Genomic DNA, 23,094 nt, shown 5'->3' with positions numbered 1-23,094 from the left:
TTTATAAAAAAAAAAAAAAATTCAGAAAATTGCCGATCAGCATTTGATCTTTGTTCATAAAGCATTTCAATGGTTAGCGTCTTCGAAAATGAGTAACCCGTTTATATAGTGCAAGCGTCTCCTGTGTTCTCCTTCATGAAAGACTTAGGAACCGAACATATCAAAACACAATACACAAACATGAAAAAAAATTATTGTAATTTTATGTGATATGGGTTTGATGTATGATAGATCTAATTCTGTGGTTTGTTAGTGTCAAACACAGGAAATCTTTAATAGATTCACCTATCAGAATAGCCTATTACCTCTCTGCACTTGACAAGAGCGAAACAAGAACGTCTACGGTTGTTGTATGTTAAGCTGCATATTGATGACCACCTACCTAGATATTGTGGTGACAAAGAGCTTCGTGGTTTAATAAGAAATATAGAAAAGCCTGTTATGTAAAGGCTTAAGCTCGACAGGGGATTATTAATTAGTATTTTACGAAAAAATTATAGACGGAATCCATAACCATGTTCAATTTGAATGCGCAAAGGCATTTTATCCTTTTGTTTCTTTCTCAGACTACTAATTCAGACAATTTCTCTTACCGGTTTACCGGCTTGTTAAAGTCGTTAAATGTAATACACATTTGTTTACACGTAAGAACAAGAATTATGAGCTCCCTTTCAGGTAATTAGATTCGTTCAGATACAGCAAGAACATTCATTCCATGCTTACCCTTTCGGAGCACCTAAGATCACCCTCGGTTTAGGTGGGGTTCATGTTGCTCAGTCTTTAGTTTTCTATGTTGTGATTTGTATACGTGTACTGTTTGTTGTTTTTCTTTTGGTTTTGGTCTTTTTCTTCTTTTTGCCATTGCGTTTTCGACTTATGAGTGTGAAGGTCCCTTTGATATCTTTCGCCTTTCTTTTTCAAGACTGTAGACAATTTCGAGTTTGGCATATTGTATAGACAATGGTCTATTATTGAATACCACATATGTTAACTTTTAAATGTCTCTTATTTTTTGTAAATGTTTGTTTAGGTTGTATATTTTCATTCTCTATTCCATTAGTATATTTGGGATTCTGTTTCGTTGCTTTATATCACTAATTTCCTTTCACTCATATTTAAATTTTGATCGAGCAACTTGTATTCTGTATTTTTCTTTGTGTTGTCTTTTCTGTTACAATGATTTAACTGCTCGTGGTAGAACAAATCTTGTACTTATTGTGTCACATACCATTCATTTCATATACAAAATGAATACATAAACTGTTCAGTACAAAAAAAGGATTGCTTTATATTACTTTGCTTTCTATAATTACGTAAAAAATATCAAAATACCGAACTCTTGGGTAAATTCAAAATGGGGAAGTCCATAAACCTTACAAAATTAAATTCTCGATTATATCAACCAACAGAAGACAGATGAGATAGGTATTCTATTAGTATAAAATCCAAACAGTCGGATTGCTACTAAATACAAACAATAATATACAATAAACAATACAAATATGTAACATTTATGAATAACATTAAAATGTTAGACGACATACATCCCCTTTAGCATACAAATGATTATATATAGAAGAAATGCTGCTTGACTCTATTTCATTCATTCATATATTAGGGTATATCAAAGAAAAAGGTATACATGTAAAATCAACAATTCATACAAAATTGCTAACATTGTTTTTGTAATAATACATCTCACTCATGCCATTAACAATTATTATCAAAATGTCATATTCTTCAGGAAAAAATACAAAATCAAATTTTGTCCCATTATTCATTGAAATAAAATTAGGAACAATATAAGAAATTTCATTAATTATTTGCCAACAGAACGGGGGGAAAAAATTGTCATATTCCCTACTTGGTACAGTGAAGGCAATATTATTCTTAAAAATAAGATATAAGGTCAAAGTTCTAATACGTCGTTTCTCTGATTATGTGTACCCATGCACAAAGGACGTTATGAAATAAAGTAGTAAAGATATTTAAAAGTTAACTAGTATGATTCAAAAGACAGAGAGAGAAAACAAACGAAAGATTAAATAGTCCTGTGGCTCAACAGGATTATAGAATTCCATATAACAATAGATCTGCTCCCAACAGGTCTGTAAGAAAAATATAATGAATCGCAATACATGTTAAGTACCCGTATAAATAGTCGTTATATAGGTATCAAGTTACGACTGCTTAGTCCGTTATTTGAAATACCTTTACTATAATATTATTCGATATAATCCATTGATAAAAAAATAAGTAATGTCAAGTGAAGATTATATCGATAAACATCTTTGTAAGTACTTAGAAACAAAAACAAACATTTTAATTCAAAACAATTCCGTAGTATGTATCATCGAGTTGACCTCCTGTTTCGTTAATCAGTGTCTTTTTTGTATACCAGGACACATTTATAGATGTTAATCATATAGTAAACACTTCAATGTTTCGCTCTTATAAAAGTCTGCCTTTACCTGTTAACTACTGAATTGAAGCACATCATGCAGAACTGTTATGTAAATAGGTACCCCACAGTCGTTTGTTATTTTGAATAGTTCCATGCTAAAATAAATAGTAAGCGGATACTCAAGAAGTAAGGCGGATAATTTTACTAAATTGTACCACAAACTATGGCGATTTATGGCGACAGGGTTAACAGGGGTACTGAAGGTGTTAAAATCTCCATATTTACGGAACGAATATTACTTATATATCTCCGGTCTTAGTCCAAATCGGACGACATTTAGGGAAATTTAGACAAAAAGCGTAACGTAAAAGCAGCGGTTTTTCTATTATTAGAAAAAAATTGATTGAAAAATGAAAGTTTGACACAGTAGTGTACCTTTGGTAGAACCCTAACGATGTTTGAATATATCAATATAAAAATTAGAACATGTGGTATGATTGCCAGAGAGACAACTACCCACCAGAGACCAAATGATGAAGATGTTAGCAAACAAACGCAATCGAACACCTTCAAAAATGAGCAAAACCCATATTGTATAGCAAGCTATACAAGAACCTTACATAACAAAATGTAACACAATTGAAAGGCGAAAACCAACGGCCTGGTGTATGTATGTAACGTAAAACCAATAACAAATATAATTTACAGCAACCAACGACAACCAATGAATTATAGGCTCCTGACTTGGAACTGGCGGATCTTTTGTGATTTCTGTTATAAAATTATTCTCTACTTTAATACACTGGGACCTTATTAGAGCTTGACATTTGTGTCTTGTTGAGGACTATGTGTTGACTTCGAAATGTCTTTTATCATTGAACTTCCCATGAACGTATACCCTACACTTTTATTTTATAACGCCATGAACAAACAAAAAGTTTGAAAAAAAAACAAACAACAATAAAAAAAAAAAAACTTCACAGACAATTCTAATTTCAAGCTTTAATAAACACGAAGTGTTTAAAATCCAGGGATGGACTCAGGTGCTCAGAAAGAGTAAGCATTTCCTGCTCAAAATGTTGCGTCTGTTATGCAACTCTTAAAAAGTTTAACTCTTCAGACAAATCGCGTTTGGGGATTGTACCAACCGATGAAAGGGATTGCGGCTACGACAAATAAAATATATCAGAACTGTTATCAGACACTGAGTCTCAGTCAACAATATATCGATATTCGAAGCAAATTTTCAATACATTTATGTAGTTTGTTTGTTAACATACAAAGACAGTTACAGCCAATAGATCTAAAAGCCAAGAATAAAACTAACATATAAAAGAAAGCTCTTGTTGTTTTATACCAGTAGTCATTGTTTAGTATTATCTGTTTCTTCTAGCATCTATTCATAATATTTAATGTCAACAACACCTGTACGTCTATAATTGTAGTTGTATTTTGGCCACCTACCTAGTCAGGCATTAAAGGTCTTCACGAACTGAGATAAAATTAACTTCCATCTAAAGAAATCTAATAATTATCGGACTATTTTATAGAAGTTAATGTAATAAACTGTTTTGATATGTAAACCTTTTAATACATGTGTTAGACCACTGTCTGAAATAGTTTAAATAGTTTACAGATGGTTCATTCTTAATATTTTATGAAGTACGAAGCGTAAAATTTCAAATAAACAGATAAAAGTCTCTATCTATTTTTGTAACAGTATGATATATATCTGTTACCATGTATTGAACAATGTATCTTGGACTCCAGCAGAGAAACGTTATTTTTGTCTAGTTTGTGTTGTGATAAAACTAGGAATTGTAATATATAATTCATTGATAAAATGTAGTTTTCAGGGTAGTGTATAAGTCATTGTGTTTATTTCTTTCGCAGAAAATAAACATTTACTTTAAACTGCCGATCCCTCCGAACACCCGAGTTCAATCTCTATTTTGGTTTGGTTAGTGTTGTTAAATCTAGTTTTCTGTGTAGTGTTTTGTGAACGGTTGATTGACTGCTATGACGGTTTTCTTTTGACCACGAACTTGTCCGTCTTTCTTTTGACCACGAACTTGTCCTTCTTTCTTTCGACCACGAATTTGTCCGTCTATTTTTTTACCACGACGTGTCCGTCTTTCTTTTGACCACGAACTTGTCCTTCTGTCTTTTGACAACGAACTTGTCCGTCTTTCTTTTGACCACGAACTTGTCCTTCTTTCTTTTGACCACGAATTTGTCCGTCTATTTTTTTACCACGACGTGTCCGTCTTTCTTTTGACCACGAACTTGTTCTTCTGTCTTTTGACAACGAACTTGTCCTTCTTTCTTTCGACCACGAATTTGTCCGTCTATTTTTTTACCACGACGTGTCCGTCTTTCTTTTGACCACGAACTTGTCCTTCTGTCTTTTGACCACGACGTGTCCGTCTTTCTTTTGATAACGAACTTGTCCTTCTGTCTTTTGACCACGAACTTGTCCTTCTGTCTTTTGACCACGAACTTGTCCTTCTGTCTTTTGACCACGAACTTGTCCTTCTGTCTTTTGACAACGAACTTGTTCGTCTTTCGCTGCCCTCTTGGTATCTTCTCTAAATTTGTAGTCTTCGTGCACTTATATCATCGGACACTGTAAGGTAACAAATGTGTATCATCACTTAGTTACAATAAACATTGTGTAATAAATTATTATTTTATTTAAAGAAATTTAAAGATTAATGATTAAAACCACAGGAGATATGGGATGAACAAATACTAGAGAAAACTAGAGAAGCAAAAGGAAAAATCAAAAGCACACAAAGACATAATCAATCACTCAATATGTGAAGAAGGTAACTAAAAGACAATTTCGTAAATTGAAGTTCTGACAATACAATCAAACTCCTCACAAAGGCGTCAGCGCTCTCAGGAAATGATTTAATCCGGTGTGAAAACGGGAAACATTGGGTAAATAGTTCTCTTTTCCCTTAACTACAGTCTGTGTAATGATCAATCAACATTTGATGGTGACCATAACTTTTTTAAGTGATGATACCGACCTTATGTAAACACATAGAAAATTTTCGTTAGCTACCTTGTGATTGTTCGTACAAGTGTGGATAGTAACACCCCCCCCCCCCCTCCCCCCCCCCCCCCCCCCCCCCCCCCCCCCCCCCCCCCCCCAATTGACAGAAACAAGTGCCTCTGCTCAAACATCGGGAAATATCATTTAATCATATCTTTTAATCGGGAAAGGTATTATGTATTGTTATTTATATATATATATATATATATATAAATAGTTTTCACTTTATTTGTATCAAATCATATAAAAGTTTAAATTAAACATTACCACAAGTTTAGTTCAAATAGTTTGTGAAATACTATGTAAAAAAATCAGTGATTTACAGTTGTATTTAGTGCCAGTGGTTATGCATCTCGTGCTTTTGGAAAACAAATCTTCTATTTGATTATTCGATAAACTTTAACTATCATTTCTGTTCCCAAAGGGAATGAAAGCGTGCTTTCGATCAAGGTTGGCACAAGACAAATTACATGATAAACTGCAGATGAGTAAACTTTCAACATAATTGTTTTCCACTCCGTGATTAGTTTGTGGCTAATTATTTATGGTGTCTTATGTTTTGTATGCATTGCATTTGGAAAAAGTAGACAATTTATCTGTGATATTTTTATTTATACACGTCGTTTGCACAATTCTGGATTTTCCTATCCCACGTGTATCTTACTTCAAAATTTGAAAATTTAATTAAACTGAAAGTAATATATTTAAAAGATAATACAAGTATGATTCAAAATGAAAGCATTTAAAGCACACAAGAATTAGTTTTGCTCTCCGAACTTTTGGTTATGAGCGTCAATATTTGGTAATTAAGATCATTCTATATTTTCCTCGTATGTGACCTACCGAATTTGACTTATCACCGGGTTTGTACTTATATGAGCAACACGACGGATAAAACATGTAGAGTCGGAATTGCTTACCCTCCCGGAGTACTCGAGGTCACCACCGGTTTTTGGTAGGGTTGGTGTTGCTCAGTCTTTAGTTTTCTGTGTTATGTTTTGTAGACTGTTGTTTGTCTTTTGATCGTTTTTTTCGGTTTTTAGCCATGGCATTGTCAGTTCAATTTTGACTTATGAGTTTGATTCTTCTGTCCTGCCTCTTCTGAAAACCTCACATTGTACGCATGGAAATAATATCATGTGTTATTACTTGATGTTTCGGTTCTTAAGTTACATGATCTGCTTACCCTTCCGGAGCACCTGAGATCACCCCCAGTTTTTGGTGGGGTTCGTGTTGCTTAGTCTTTAGTTTTCTATGTTGTGTCATCTGCACTATTATTTATCTGTTTGTCTTTTTATTTTTGGCCATGGCGTTGTCAGTTTGTTTTCGATCTATGAGTTTGACTGTCCCTCTGGTATCTTTCGTCCCTCTGGTATCTTTCGTCCCTCTGGTATCTTTCGTCCCTCTTTTGCATATTTCATGTTATAATATTTATGCAAACACTTACAGTGTCAAAACAAACGAATCAAGGTTTTTCTTAACAAATAATGACAAAACATATATGATTGATTTTCGCTGAAAAATAAAAGTTTGATATACTAGTATGTACCATTGCATCATTTCATTGTTGCGATAAAGTTCTTAAGATATGGTTTGTCGTTAATTTTAATTTCAATCGAACTAACTACCAATTTCAAACTAAAATTACATGTATCATGAATTATGCAAAACATGCAGGTTCGAGGAGAATGTTTCCGATTTATAATGTTATCGTTAAATACTAAGGATATTTTTTTTCACTTAATAAATACTAGAGAAAACTAGAGAAGCAAAAAGGAAAAATCAAAATGTCGACAATTCATTTGTCGATTAATGGTTATTGGAGCACATAAAGACAGAATCAACCACAAATATGTGATCAAGGTAACAAAAGACGATTACTGTCAATTAAAGCTCTGACGATACAGTCGAACTCCTCACAAGTGCGTGAGCGCTATCAGGAAATGATCAAATCCGTTGTGAAAACGGGAAACAGTGGGTAAATATTTCTCTAGTAACTTCAGTATGTGTAATGGCCAATCTACATTTGATGGTGACCATAACTTTTTTAAGTGATGATACCGACGTTATGTAAGCCTGACTGTATAGTTTATGATATAAATAAATAACCCAAGTTATTGTATTTGGCATGAGTTCTTAAATAGTAAATTAATTCAGAAATTGAATTTAATTAAATTTATGACAAATGATACGATATTTCCTTTTCTATTGTTTTATCTATCTTTCTATGTTGATGTTACGTGTGGCCCTTTCATATGCAGTACTGTACATTTTCTCTATTGAGATTAAGTAGCTCGAGTCCGAACAAGACCATAGAAGTCTATTAAAATGGAGAGCTTGACAGCTTTACACTTACATCCCTCGTGATGAATTAAAAGATTATTAAGTCACATAAATAATTTATCCAAAAGAAGAGCCATTTTAGTGTTATAGACTTCGTTGGATTTTATCATAAGATTTTCCAAAATGAATGTTCACCAATCAAGCACTGCTTCATGAAACTTTACTTTTAACTCGTATAAAGCAGTATAAACCCAAGGATATCAACAAAAAAAAGATAAGAAATTAACCGCGTCTTTTAAATTTGGCCAAAGATAAGATATGTACTTCAACTATTAAGTTTAAAGATTATCCACATCTTTATTTTGCATTTAATACCCATACTGTAGTACTATTGAATTTCACACAGAGTCCTTTTAGTTCGCTAGTTGTCACCAAAATGTCACACAAAATATTGCGAATGCTTCAAGAAATAGGGGACTTTAAGCAAACAACAATCAATTAATTAAGAAAAAAGCAGTGACTACCCCATATTTCAATTCTTAGAAACTATATCTGCTAATGAAGAAGAGATGTATTCTTATAAAGAGAAATATCTTCAAAAAAGTACACGTAAACTACTTTGAAATTATTTGTAAAGATAATTTGATTATATGGAAAAACCTTTTTGTTTAAAGTTCTTCCTTGTTGCACGAATACACGAGTCTGCAATGAATTTTCATGGCTTTTAGCTGATTATCTAACTCATAAATGAGTTTAATCGACATTTGAAAGTAGCTGACATGCATTTAGAATGCATATTACACCTTTGAAATTCATCTATGTCGACCAGCTTCTAGCAGTTTTGCGTTGATTCAATCTATGTTATTATATGTTGTCATAACATCACTGAAGAGACATTAATTGTCGAAATCCGGATATGGTGTACTAATTTTTGCACCTTTTGTTTGCGGTATACCATATTTTCCGCAAATTTATTGTTTTCTGTTTGGTATTAAATTAATAATTTTAAAAGATCCATTTTGTAACATCTTGTGATCCGTTTATTTGGCAATCGTCAATGGCAGACAGCAGGGTTTAAGAACATCTGTTGTTCGACCTGTTAGTCAAATGCATTTTGTTAAAATATACTTTTTCACTTTTTTGGTCTTTTGGAAAATGTTGTTTGTGCTGTATTTAGACCCCTCTATCAAGAAATTTGTTTTGCCTGCACACGTATAAAAATTGCGGTTTTTATCCAACGCAATCATAGGTTTGAACGTTGTTTTCAATTTAGACTTATATATATATATAAATATAGTGAAATGTAAATGGCAAGAATAACAAATGGTGAGATTTGTTACCTCTTAGAAATGTTTATGTTGATGTGGTTCTTAAGTGTTTCTCGTTTTTTTTTATAGATTAGACAGTTGGTTTTCCTGTTTGAATTGTTCTACATAAAGGCAAAAGTAGTATACCGCTGTTCAAAAGTCATAAATCGATTGAGAGAAAACAAATCCGGGTTACAAACTAAAACCGAGGGAAACACATCAACTATAAGAGGAAAACAACGGAACAACAGAAACATTGAAGTGCAACAAAAACAAACGCCAACATACATAGAAACGAACTATTTGACTGCCATATACACTGGTCATTTTTGGGCCTTTATAGCTTGCTGTTGAAGGCCGTACTTTGACCCATAATTGTTTACTTTTTACACATTGTGACTTGGATGGAGAGTTGTCTCATTGGCACTCATACCACATCTTCTTATTTTTATAGAAGTTCATAAAAGATTGCTAGATTAATTAAAAAAAATAGACAGAAAGGAATAAAATCTATGGCTCAATAAACTCCGTTAACCATTTAGAAATATTAAAAGAATACCCCTAGAAAATAATAAAAACAACACGTTATTTATTCCATGCGTCCGAGGCGCTTTTCTGGATTTACCTCTATCAGGAACGCTCACAACCGATATTTGTGAGCCAAGTATGTATAAGAACCGAAACAGTTGAAGAGCTATATAACCAAAAAGAACCTAAAAAAATAAGCCAAATCCAGATAAGGTCAACTTTGTCTCAGGGAGTTGAAACCTTAGTTTCTTTATAATTTCAAAATTTATAAAGATATTTGTTTTAACAAAATGACTAGTGTACAACAATTCAAACAAGAAAACCAACGGTCTTATCTATATAAAAAACGAGAAATGAGAAACACTTAAGAACCACATCAACAAACAACAACCACTGAAACAGGTTCCTGACTTCGGACAGGTGCAAACGAATGCAGCGGGTTTAAACGTTTTAACAGGGGTCAACCTTCACCCTAACCTGAAATAGTAGTGTAACATTACAACATAGAAAGACACACTATAAAAAATCAATTGAAATGGTATAACTCAATAAAAAAGACATATTAACAAAAAAAAGTAAACATTTGATCTATGACACAATGTCAAAAAGACAACTATAACCTTGGCCAAAATGGCGTTAAATAAAATAACGTACACAGGTAAATTTAGATATAATAATTTTGTTGTGAGGAGAACGGAGATATTTTTTACAAAATAAATAAATTTGTTGTTCATAGTACGAGAACAGCAGTGAAAATTTATCGTCATACTAAATACTTATCAAAGTTGTACATATTAAAAAAATACAGAGACGAGATATAACACAACATAAGTAAACATTGAATAACAGAAATGCATTACAAATTGTGTAACAGGTCAAATTAACACGAAAGTACGATTTGAGAGTACTCACAGTTACTGAAAGCTAGTTAAAGCCAAATACAATTAATAATAAAAAATCATGCATCAGAGACTAAAATCAACTAAAACACATCCAAGGAATTTAGTGTTTTAACGCCATGGACAGTCAAAGAAGACATGACTAGTTTGATTCACAAATTGAATTGATCATCGCTCTAGTTATTTTAAAAGCAACTGAAAAAGCATGTTCAATGATACACATAGCACTTTGTTGTCAATATAATGGAATTTTATGCGACTGTCATACAATTGAGAGGTTTATCTAGATATAAAACCAGGTTTAATCCACCATTTTCTACATAAGGAAATGCCTGTACCAAGTCAGTTTCGTTTGATGTGTTTGAGCGGTTGATTTTGCCATTTGATAAGGAACTTTCCGTTTTGAATTTTCCTTCGGTATTTTTGTTATTTTACTTTTTTCAAAGTTTTTCATGTCCTGTGTTTCAATCCTGACAAGTCGAAAAAAAAGTTTAAAGATAATATGCAAACAGCTGTAACAGAACTATTCAAAATACATAATTTACAATTGACTGGCTGTGTTATATATGTTTTAAATCATGTAGTGGTTAATGGATTGCACAGTACAATATTACAGTCATTGAAAATCATTTACTTTGACGATCATTACGGGTTTTTTATATTGTTTGACGTCCTTTCAATAAAATTGGCATAAAGTTTGTCAACTTTTGGCATCAAATCGATTTAATGATATAGAAACAAACAAATCCTGTATCTTATCAAGTTTCATCTCAATTAAGCAATTAAAATAACATTGTCATGGTTTTATCATTCGCTTTAGGGAATACATACATCAACGAAAGACAGCAATACAATTGTTAATCAGAAAGACTCTTATGATATATTTTATCTACTATGATGTGTGTTTCCAGAAAGTATAGACAGAATAATAGATGAAAATGCATTACACCATCATTCAAACGTAATGAATCATATGAAATATAACAAATGAAAATAAATTTTAAAGGTCCATTAAACCGTGTTTTATATTAAGTCTACAATAGCACAAAGGCATAAAGATCTGAACTGGTGTTTTCAATTTGCAATCTTAGATTAGAATAAATTAAAGTACATGTATGTTTATAGGTATGCTTTTAACTGCGAGTCAAGGAAAAACAAGCGATAAAATATGAAGTAATATCGACGCTTTGATTTAAAAATTCGTCTTAGTTTTGCTGTTTTTAGTTTTGGCATAGAACGTTCTTGTATTTTCAACAGATAAGGTGAATTGAGAGAGACATTCTCCGTCGGTCGAATAGTTTGGCAAGTTTCTAATTGATGACTAAACGCTAAGAGGAGACTGGAATGAACTGCAGGACAGAGTGCTACTTATACCGTACAATCAAATCTGAGGGGCTTACATATTGGATTATTATCAATTGTGTTTTTGTTATGAATATGTCTGAAATATCAACATTTGGACCTTAAACAAACAACAAAATTTGACGAATTCAAATACAGAATCATTTATTAAGAATATATACAAAGGATTAAGATTTGTGATATATTGACGCGTTTGTTTCCATTACCCAATAGCTTTATGTTTGTATGAAATTTCTATATACAGCATTATAATTATAAAATCTTTCAAAGTATAATATTCGACAACATGACAACTAACTTGAAACAGCATATATAATTAAAGCAATCATTTTAAACAATATCTTAATCAAGCGAGTGAAACAAAATATGAACTACATTAGAATGTAAATAAATAATATATCAAATTGAGAATGGAAATGGGGAATGTGTCAAAGAGACAACAACCCGACCATAGAACAGACAACAGCAGAAGGTCACCAACAGGTCTTCAATAATTATAGTATCTATAATGAGGTAATAGACATGTCAAAATGGGTAGACTCTATTTAAAGAATTAGTTTGTTAGTTTTAAAAACGAGCAATGTGTTTGCTATTTTACATATTCTTAAAGGTTTGATTTATCATCGACCCATTGTACTTTTGTACATAAGGTTAAGTTGTTTGGAGCAGAGTCCTGATTGTCCAAATTGTTCGGACACAAGGTTTAAATTGTATAAAGTTTAAGCTATAGTGAATGAATTTACAAACACGCAATCCCAAAAGGACAAACAAACTGAGATATAACTGAAGGCAATTATGAACGAGGTTCCTGGCTTGGGATATGCAGATGAACATGTTTTGGGTTTGAATGGGTTTTTTATGTGGATTTTTATAATGGTTTGATATATACTAGTCAACAAAAGTAACGATTCACAAGTTTGAACTCCAATTTATCATAAAATATAATAAATAGGAAAAACTGTTAAATTATCCAATGAAAAACATTCATTTGCAAAGCAAATGCATATGATTAAAAGAATCTGACCAAATTGGAAAGTGAGAAAATACCGTGTTATTGAACACAGAGGTCAAATTTATTTTGCGGAAAATGATGACAAAAGTCGGCACTTAATTTCGAAGATGAGAATTAAGTATTCAAATATCTGCAAAGGCATTCAAAATTTTAAGCAGACCATGTTTACGTTTAAAGTTTTAAGTTCTGAAATAGAGTTTTTAACTTTTGGGTGAAAATACGATTTTTGAAATAACAAAAATTGCAAACAAAAATCGCGTATTGCCTTTAATCAATGGTATTGATAAGAAAATAACACTCTGTAAATATAAGATCAATTGGGCAATTATTTACCTTAGTACAGTGTATCCAATTTCGTCATATATGGAAAATACATTGCCGTGTATCGTTTCTTTTGTTGTCTAGTATATATATATAAGTTATTTTCTTATATGGAGAAAAATCTTCCAAAAAGTACACGTAAACTGTTTACATTTGAAATTTTGAAATTATTTGTAAAGTGTATGTTTGCTTGATAATTTAATTATATGGAAAAAACATTTTTTTAAAGTACTTCCTTGTTGCACGAATACACTAGTCTTCACTGAACTTTCATGGCTTTTAGCTGATTATCCAACTGATAAATGAGTTTAATCAACATTTGAAAATAGCTGACATGCATTTAGAATGCATATTACACCTTTGAGATTCATTTATGGAAAACCGTAGACAAGCTTCTAGCAGTTTTGCGTTGATTCAATCTATGTTATTAAGTGCTGTCACATATATATATATATATAGTGAAATGCAAATGGCAAAATAACAATTGGTGAGATGTGGTACCTCTTAGAAATGTTTATGAATACAAACCTCTCCAGATACAGGAAAAGGTCGGCGCCGGTTACAACATTTCTCTAAGAAAAAATAGTTAAACTGTGTTGTAAGTATTGGCGTCTCTCGATTGCATTACTTAGGATTTACCATTTATGTTGTATACGAATAATCAATATATTCACAAAACAGATTCATCATCACTTTATGTTTTTAAGCAGTTTAGGCAGCTTTGGTTATGGATAATTGTATAAAAATCTCATTGGCACCACAAGGAATTCGCGCATCTTTAGGTGAAAAAATAACCCATTGACAAAAAATCAAATGTATTGTATTTGTATCCGTATCTCATTATTAGGTTGGAATTTATTCTAATATCGGAGAATATCAAACATGAATCGTTATAAAAAAAAATATGCGTCCTTGCTCTGTTATATGAAAATCAACAAATATTAATGTTATTAACAAAGGAAAATGTAATAATTGATTTACTATATCTTATTTTAGCAATTAGTTACAAAAAGTGTTTTGCTTTCGTGTCTGAGTAGAATCTATGTAAAGACAATTCGGTTCAAGGAAATGTTGGTTATTTCATACTGCGTTTGTATAATAGGTCGTCTTTGAACCACGTCAGACTATTTTTCTGAAATATTCGAGGCATGTTTCTCCCTATGTATAAATTTTATTCCTTGTTTTCGTTTTTTTTTCGGTTTTGCTTTACATTTGGTCTTCTTTCTTTTTTTTTTTTTTAGATTATTTAGCACTTCAATGATTTGGGTTTTCAAATAGTTTATTCTCGAACATCACTTAAGAGATATCTATTGTCGAAATGCGCATCTAGTGTAGTAAAATATGAATTTCCGTCATACTTACTTTTATATATTGAGTGTACACACTCTGTAAAATGTCTCAATTGGAACTGACAGATTAATAAGTTAGAGTAAGTAAAGCCATGCATGAAAATTGACGTCTGATGATTAAAACAAAAATACAAAATACAATTTTTTGCTTTACAAATATTGACGGTTCTTTCATCGTATTATATGAATATAAGAAATGTGCAAACCAAAATCCAAAATAGGCATCCATAAAGCAAAAACAAAAATTATTTTTAATTTTCGAAGGTTAGAAGATGAATAGCATACTTTTGAGCTCAGTGTCAGAAAAGTGATGCACAGACCAGATAAAATAGACCAAACTGCAATACCAAAGTTTCTAAATTAATCCATATCGCTTACACTGTAAAATAACATGTATCATTGTGTAAGAAAATAAGTTCTAGTGTTATTCTTTTAATATTTCTAAATGGTTAAGGGTGTCATACCTTTTGGTACCTTTTGATAGCTATTATTTGTGTGTGTCTCTGTCCTATATGTTCTCCCATTTATTTGTATTGTAGTCCTGTCATGTAGTCTTGTCATTTTAATGTTATATTTAACTTGCCTTAAAAGCGGGAGGTTTGGCTAGCCACAAAACCTGGTTCAACCCACCATTTTTTCTTAAAATGTCCTGTACCAAGTCAGGAAAATGGCCATTGTTATGTTATAGTTCGTTTCTGTGTTTCTCCTCTTATATTTGATGTGTTTCCCTCAGTTTTAGTTAGTAACCGGATTTGTTTTTTTCTCAATCGATTTATGAATTTCGAATAGCGGTATACTACTGTTGCCTGTATTCATAGATATACTAAACATGTTGTTATTTTTTTCTGAATTGCCGTCATACATTTTTTTAATTATTGAGTATACACACTGCTCTAAAATGTCTCAACAGGATCTGACAGATTAATAAGTGAGAATAAGTTAATGCTGTTAAGTCATGCGTGAAAATGCACGACTCTTAGATATTAATTAAGGATTAAACCAAAATACAGAACACTATTAGTTTCAAAATTTGTGCTTCACAAGTATTGGTAGTCCTTTTATCGTATTATATGAATAATAGAAATAATAGAAATGCGCACTGTCTTGCATTTATTTCATTAATCTAATATTCTGTTTATGTATTTCTAGGTTTAGTTTTGTTCACAAATTGACTCTGTTATTGCTCTAGTTATATTAAAGGCACCGCCGAATCGTCGGCGTACAGCAACTGAAATCAGCATGTTCAATGATACACATCACTTTATTTCAAAGTTTTTCATGTCCAGTGTTTGAATCCTGACAAGTCGAAAAAAATTTAAAGATAACCTTTAAACAGCAGTAGCAGAACCGTTCAAAATACATAATTTACAATTGGCTGGATTTGTTATATAGGTTTTAAATCATGTAGTGGTTAATGGCTTGCACAATACAATATTACTGTCATTGAAAGTTATTTCCTTTGACGATCATTACGGGAATATTTTATATAGTTCGACATCCTTTCAATAAACTTGGCATAAAGTTTGTCATTATTTGGCATCAAATCGGTTTAATAATATACATGTAGAAACAAATCCTGTATCTTATCAAGTTTCTTTTCAATTAAGCCATAAATATAACATAGTCATGGTTTTATCAATCGCTTCAGGGAATATATACATCAACCAGAGATAGCAATACAATTTTTAGTCAGAAAGACTGTTATATTATGTTGTATCTACCAAGACAAAAACGGGAAGGAAAGAGCGTATGTTTCCAGAAAGTACAGACAGAATTCTAGTTGAATAGGCTTTACAAAATACCTCAAACGTGATAGATTTGATGAAATCAAACAAATATAAATGAATCTTTAAGGTCCATTGGATCTTGTTTAACAGTAAGTCTACAATAGCGCAAAGGCATAAAGATCTTAAACTTTTATTATTCAAATCACATAGGTGTATTATACATCTGTGTTAACTGAAGTATATAATTTGCAATCTTGGATTAGAATAAGTACATGTATGTTTGTTGGTAAGCTTTTACTGCAATTCAAGAAAAAAACAAGCGATAAATAAAGGCCACAATAGTATACCGCTGTTCAACAGTCATAATTCGATTAAGCAAAAACAAATCCGGGTAACAAACTTAAACCGACGAAAACACATCAACTATAAGAGGAAAACAACGAAACAACAGAAACACTGAACTACAACAAAAGCAAAACGCCAACATACATAGAAACGGACTGTCTGATAACAACTGCCATATTCCTGACTTGGTACAGGGCATTTAATGAAAAAAATGGTGGGTTATACTTGGTTTTATTGCTAGCCAAACCTCCCGCTTATATGGCAATGTTAAAAATACCGCTAAAATGACAACACTAATTACAGGAATACAGTACAAACAAACGCAAGAACACACAGCAGAGATAAATACATAGAGAATAACAACGGACACCTCCCATGAATTTACGACAGCACAACAAGACACCACAAACGAAATATAAACTGCGCGTCACATAAATGGATCAACGTCACAAAAAGTGACGTATTTTTTGTGACGTTTATATTATCACAGGTAAATTTCTAAAAATAAAATATGAAGTTATATCGACGCTTTAATTTAAAAATCCATTTCGTTTTTCTGTTTTTACTTTTGGCATAGAAAGTTCCTGTATGGTGGCGCTTAATTTCAGAATGCTTAATCCCGGATGGTATTGTCTGTAGAAAAGTCAACACATTTACTACCATGCATTTTGTGTTTCAAAATGCACAGCTGTCCAATTTCGTAAATTTTCCAACAAAAATTAGGATTGCAACTCCTTCTGTCAATGTTTGCCTAAGATAAATGGTTTTAGATATTCCTTTTCGAGTCCTATTTGTTATTCAGATTACATGAACGTATCCCTCTATGACTGCATTATTATTGGACCGTGACATTTTCTGTGAAAGAAATGATAATGAACCATGTCCACAAAAATTTGTTATGTTCTTTGTTGAAGGCCGTACAATGACCCATAGTTACTTACATCAACATCTATGGTATCTGGTTGATAGTTGTATAATTGGCAATCATACCACATCTTCTAATTTTCATACCAATGACCAATATGAACATCAGAGATGCGAGTTAAAAGACAAGGAGCCAGCAACTAAACACGCCCTAGATGGTTCCGATTTTAAACAAGTTAATCTTAAGTTTTCTTTGTAATATTTTGTTATTGTTGTTTATAATTTTTATTGATTTTTTTATTGTTTTTATTGATGGTTTTAGATTGTGTCCTTGGAATCTTCTCTCTCTGACCAAATACCTGAAATCAAATCCAAATTGTCAACAGACAAGGTGAATTGAAAGAGAAATTCTTTGTCTGTCGAGTAGTTTAGCAAGTTTCTTATTGATGACTAAACGCAAAGGGGAGACTGGAATGAACTGCAGGACAGAGTGCTACGTATCCCGAACAATCAACTCTGAGAGGCCTAACTATTATCAATTTTGTTTTTATTGTGAATATGTCTGAAATATCAACCTTTGGATCTTAAGCAAACAACAAAATTTGACGAATTCAAATACAGAATAAATAATTTAGAATATATACAAAAATTTAAAACTTGTGATATATTGACGCGTTTGTTTCTAATACCCAATAGCTTTATGTTTGTAAGAAATTTCTATATACAGCATTATACTTATAAATCCTTTTAAAGTATAATATACGACAACATGACTACTAACTTGAAACAGCATATATAATTATAGGAATTATTTTAAACAATATCTTAATCAAGCGAATGAAACAAAAATATGAACTGCATTAGAAATGTAAATAAATAATATGGTATCTATAATGAGTTTTTTTTCACATGTCAAAATGGGTAGACTCTATTTAAAGAATTAGACTTGTTAGTTTTTAAAACGAAATATGTGTTTGCTATTTTTCATATTCTTAATGGTTTGATTTATCATTGATACATTGTACATCTATACAATTAAAATAACGAGATCCAATTTGTTAGCCGGCATGACGTAAAAACCATGAATCAAAGAATTCAACTTTATATATAACTTATATAGGACAATGGTGTTGATTAAAAATTACACCATTACAGGCCCTTTTGTTTTCCACATAATTACTAGTAATATAACCAATAATTAGCAAGTTCCGGGCCGAATCCGATACCGATACCAATAGTATATATCACCTGTTACCTAATCTGTACGTTCCGCCTCTGTAAGGCGCACCGCCAAACGGTGTATTTGGGATTTGCTATATACACGGGCCATAATCACACCTGAACTTCGTCATTATACAGGGATTGACACTACTAAATTCAATCGTTGTCACATGTAGTTTCCGATTGTAGTGAGAAAACTAGGACGGGTTCAAACAGAAAGATTTTGAAAGCAGAGAAAACTGTTCACTTTTATATAATCAGCATGACTTTATCAGATGACAATACGAATACTAAATATCCAGGCTAAAATTAAGGCATAGGTAGTTTAATTCTCTCACTTAACCGCGATGTCGCGGGTGTGATCTAGTATGTATATAATTATGTTTATAAGGTTATGGTGTTTTGAATCCTGATTGTCCAAAGTGTTCAGACACAAGTGCCAAGGTTTAAATTGTTAAAGTTTAAACTACAGTGAATGATTTTACATACACCAAATTTCCGAAGGACAAACAAATTGAGATATAACTGAAAACATTTACGAACGAGGTTCCTGGCTTGGGATATGCACATGAACATGTTTTTGGTTTGAAATGGTTTTTGAAGACTCAATCCTTCTCATTTTTATCACGATGAGTGAGGATACAATCGATGCATTGAAGCAAATACAATAAATATCAATTCAGATATTAAATTACAAGTAGAATCGTACTTGCATAATATATTGCTCAATACGTTTTTAATTGTAGTAAAAATTTTAACTTGTAAGATTGTCTTTCCTTCTTTAACTAATGATTTTTATTCATCATTTATTATCTTTTTACTTTTTAGATAAAAGAAGGACAATTTTAACAGCATATACACATGTTCTTCTGTCATTTGATTCCACATATATTGACGTCTTCAAACTTTTTTGTTTAGAATAGTTGCTGCCTACCAGCGTCTATTATATTTTCAAATGTCGACTTTAATTATTTATTGACAAATCAACATCTCTATAATTTACGTATAACGACTATATTAGAATTAACTATAATTGCTTTACATTTATTGTTTGTGTAATTTTAGGGAGTGTGCATTCAAATTTTGAATCGCAAATAAATGTGGCAATCTATTGTTTTCAAAGGTCGTTGAAACTACCCAAAATTTTGGAAATTATAATAGATTTTCTGGGATAAGAAAACTCTAAACTGAAAGTCAAAGTCAAAACTTTTAAAGGTTACATAGCAGTCAAGCAGTAACAATGAAATAGATGGCTAAATTAGTTTTTTACCATTCATGGTACTATTTCACCCGTTACTGGCGATAGTAAGTGCTGTTATTTGTATCCAGATATTAAATGGATAAGCTGAGTGGATATAGATTTGCGTTATAGCAAAAGGCCTTAGAAAACGCCAAAATAACAAAAGACGATTAAATACTATACAAAACACTAAATAGGAGTTAAAGATTAAGCAAAACGAGCTCAGCAAAAAGGGGGTAATTACAGGTGCTTCAGAATGTATCACAATGACAACAAAAGCAACATGAACTTCACTCTAACAACCTGGTATAAACTCAACTCAAACAACCTGATATGAACTCTACTCTAATAACCTGACATAAATTCTACTCAAACAACCTGACATAAACTCTACTCTAACAACCTGACATAAACTCTACTCAAACCACCTGACATAAACTCTCCTCAAACAACCTGACATAAAGTCTACTCAAACAACCTGACAAAAACTAAACTCAAACAACCTGACATAAACTCTACTCTTACAACCTGACATAAACTCTACTCTAACAACCTGAAACAACCTGACATAAACTCTACTATAACAACCTGACATAAACTCTACTCTAACAGCCTGACATAAACTCTACTCTAACTATCAGACATATACTCAACTCAAACAACCTGACATAAACTGTACTCAAACAACCTCAAATAAAAACTACTCAAACAACCTGACATAAACTCTATTTAAACAACCTGACATAAACTCTACTCAAACAACCTGACGTAAACTCTACTCAAACATCTGACATAAACTCTACTCAAACAACCTGACATATTTTTGGAGTGTTAAAAATTCTTTAGAGGTTTTTGATGAAATACATGCTTTTGATGGTCCTTTTAATTCTGTTGACAGTTATGATTTTTCTACTGTCTGTACCACACTTCCACACAATCTTATCAAGAAAAAGTTTTCATATTAAATGGTCTTTTGAAAAATCTCATTACAAATTTATTTGCTGTTACTCGTTTAAAGCCTTTTTCTGTAACGAATAAGGAAAGTATGCTAGATACACTTACTGGAAATGTGAAGATATGATTGAAGCTTTAAATTTTCTCCTGGACACGTATATGAACGTTTCGGCGATACAGTGTATCGACAAGTAGTAGGTATTCCTATGGGCACTAACTGCGCCCCTTTAATAGCAGATTTATTCCTGTATTGCTATGAATCTTAGTTTATGACCAAACTCAGTAAAGACATGCATCGTTACATTTGGTTGATACATTCAACAATACCTTCCGTTATCTAGATGATATTTTTTCGTTAAATAATCCAGAGTTCTCTAAATATACTACCGAAATTTACCCAAAAGAACTTACTTTAACTAAATCAAACATAAATAGCAGTAGTTGTCCTTTTCTAGATTTGGACATTTCAATCTCTAAAGGAAAACTCCATACTAAAATTTACGACAAAAGAGACGACTTTTCATTCCCTATTGTTAATTTTCCTTTTCTAGACGGCGATGTTCATTTGGCTCCATCATACGGTGTTTATATATCTCAACTCGTTCGTTATGCCCGTGTGTGTAGTGATGTCATAGATTTTAACGAACGTAATCAATGCATCACTGATCACTGGTAAATTATTAAGTCAGTGATTTCGTTACCATAAATTACGTAAAACTTTTACTAAATTCTTTCATAGATACAAAGATTTTATAAGTAAATTTGGCTGTACCTGTAGAAAACTGATAAAAACGGTATTTCACATCCTACATTTTACGGTAATATTGTACTTAAAGCGCGGAAATCATTATGTGATCCGTGTAAACTCATCGAACCTTTAAACAAACTTATTGGTAAAGGTTATCTTACCAATGTTGTAATTAGATCTTTGAATATAGTTTACATTGGCACTAATATCGATTTTGTCATCAGCAAATTAAAACATAACTAAATTTGTATTCTTTTCACACGGGATGTATAAAGACACACCCACGTTCATTTTGATCAATAAAGAGGTTAACTCCTAACTATCCTACTGCCTGTCGATACATTTATTTTTGGCATTGCACAAGTCATGTCTTCTTTGATTGTCCATGACGTTAAAATACTTAATCCCTGGGATGTGTTTTAGTTGATTTTAGTCTCTAATGCATGATTTTTTATTATTAATTGTTTTTGGCTTTTATTTGATTTTTGGTGTTTTAACGGCTTTTAACTAGCTGTCAGTAACTGCGAGTACTCTCAAATCGTACTTTCTTGTTTATTTGACCTGTTGGTACTAATTGTAATGCTTTTTTGTTATTTAATGTTATTCAGAGTTATATTTGGTCTATATACCAGCTTTGATAAGTGTTTGGTATTACTATAAATTTTCACTTCTTCGTACTATGAACATCAAAATTATTTATTTTGTAAAAATATTTCCTTTCTCTATTTGAACTGTACACGTAAACCTAACAACAAAATTATTTTCATTTACCTGTGTTTAAAGTAATTGCAAATGGCTGATATTTTTGTTCAAGCATATTGTTTTTCTTAAATTGTTTAACATTTCACAGCGGTATAACATGTTACTTTTATTATTCTTCCCTTAGTTTATTTATTTTGTATTAAGATTGTATCATAGATCAAATTTATTTATTCAGTGTATGTTCGCTGGTGTTAATATGTCTTTCGATTGAGTTAAGCCATTTCAAATTACATTTTATAGTGTGTCGTCTTTCTATGTTGTGATGTTACACTGTTGTTTCAGATAAGGGTGAAGGTTTGGTACCATTTAAACGTTTAAACCCGCTGCAATTGTTTGCATCTGTCCTAAGTCAGGAATCTGATGTTCAGTAGTTGTCGTTTGTTGATGTGGTTCATAAGTGTTTCTCGTTTCTCGTTTTTTATAAAGATAAGACCGTTGGTTTTCCCCTTTGAATGGTTTTACACTAGTAACTTTTGGGGCCCTTTATAGCTTGCTGTTCGGTTTGAGCCAAGGCTCCGTGTTGAAGACCGTACTTTGACCTATAATGGTTTACTTTTATAAATTTGGACTTGGTTAGAGAGTTTTCTCATTGGCACTCATACCACATCTTCTTATATCTATAAAGTATACCCTCACAACCTGACATAAAATCAACTCAAACAACCTGACATAAACTCAACTCAAACAACCTGACAAAAACTCAACTT

The sequence above is a fragment of the Mytilus californianus genome, unplaced genomic scaffold, assembly GCF_021869535.1.
Source record: "Mytilus californianus isolate M0D057914Y unplaced genomic scaffold, xbMytCali1.0.p SCAF_3, whole genome shotgun sequence".
In the NCBI taxonomy this organism is placed as follows: domain Eukaryota; kingdom Metazoa; phylum Mollusca; class Bivalvia; order Mytilida; family Mytilidae; genus Mytilus; species Mytilus californianus.
Note: the sequence above shows the minus strand (reverse complement) of the source record.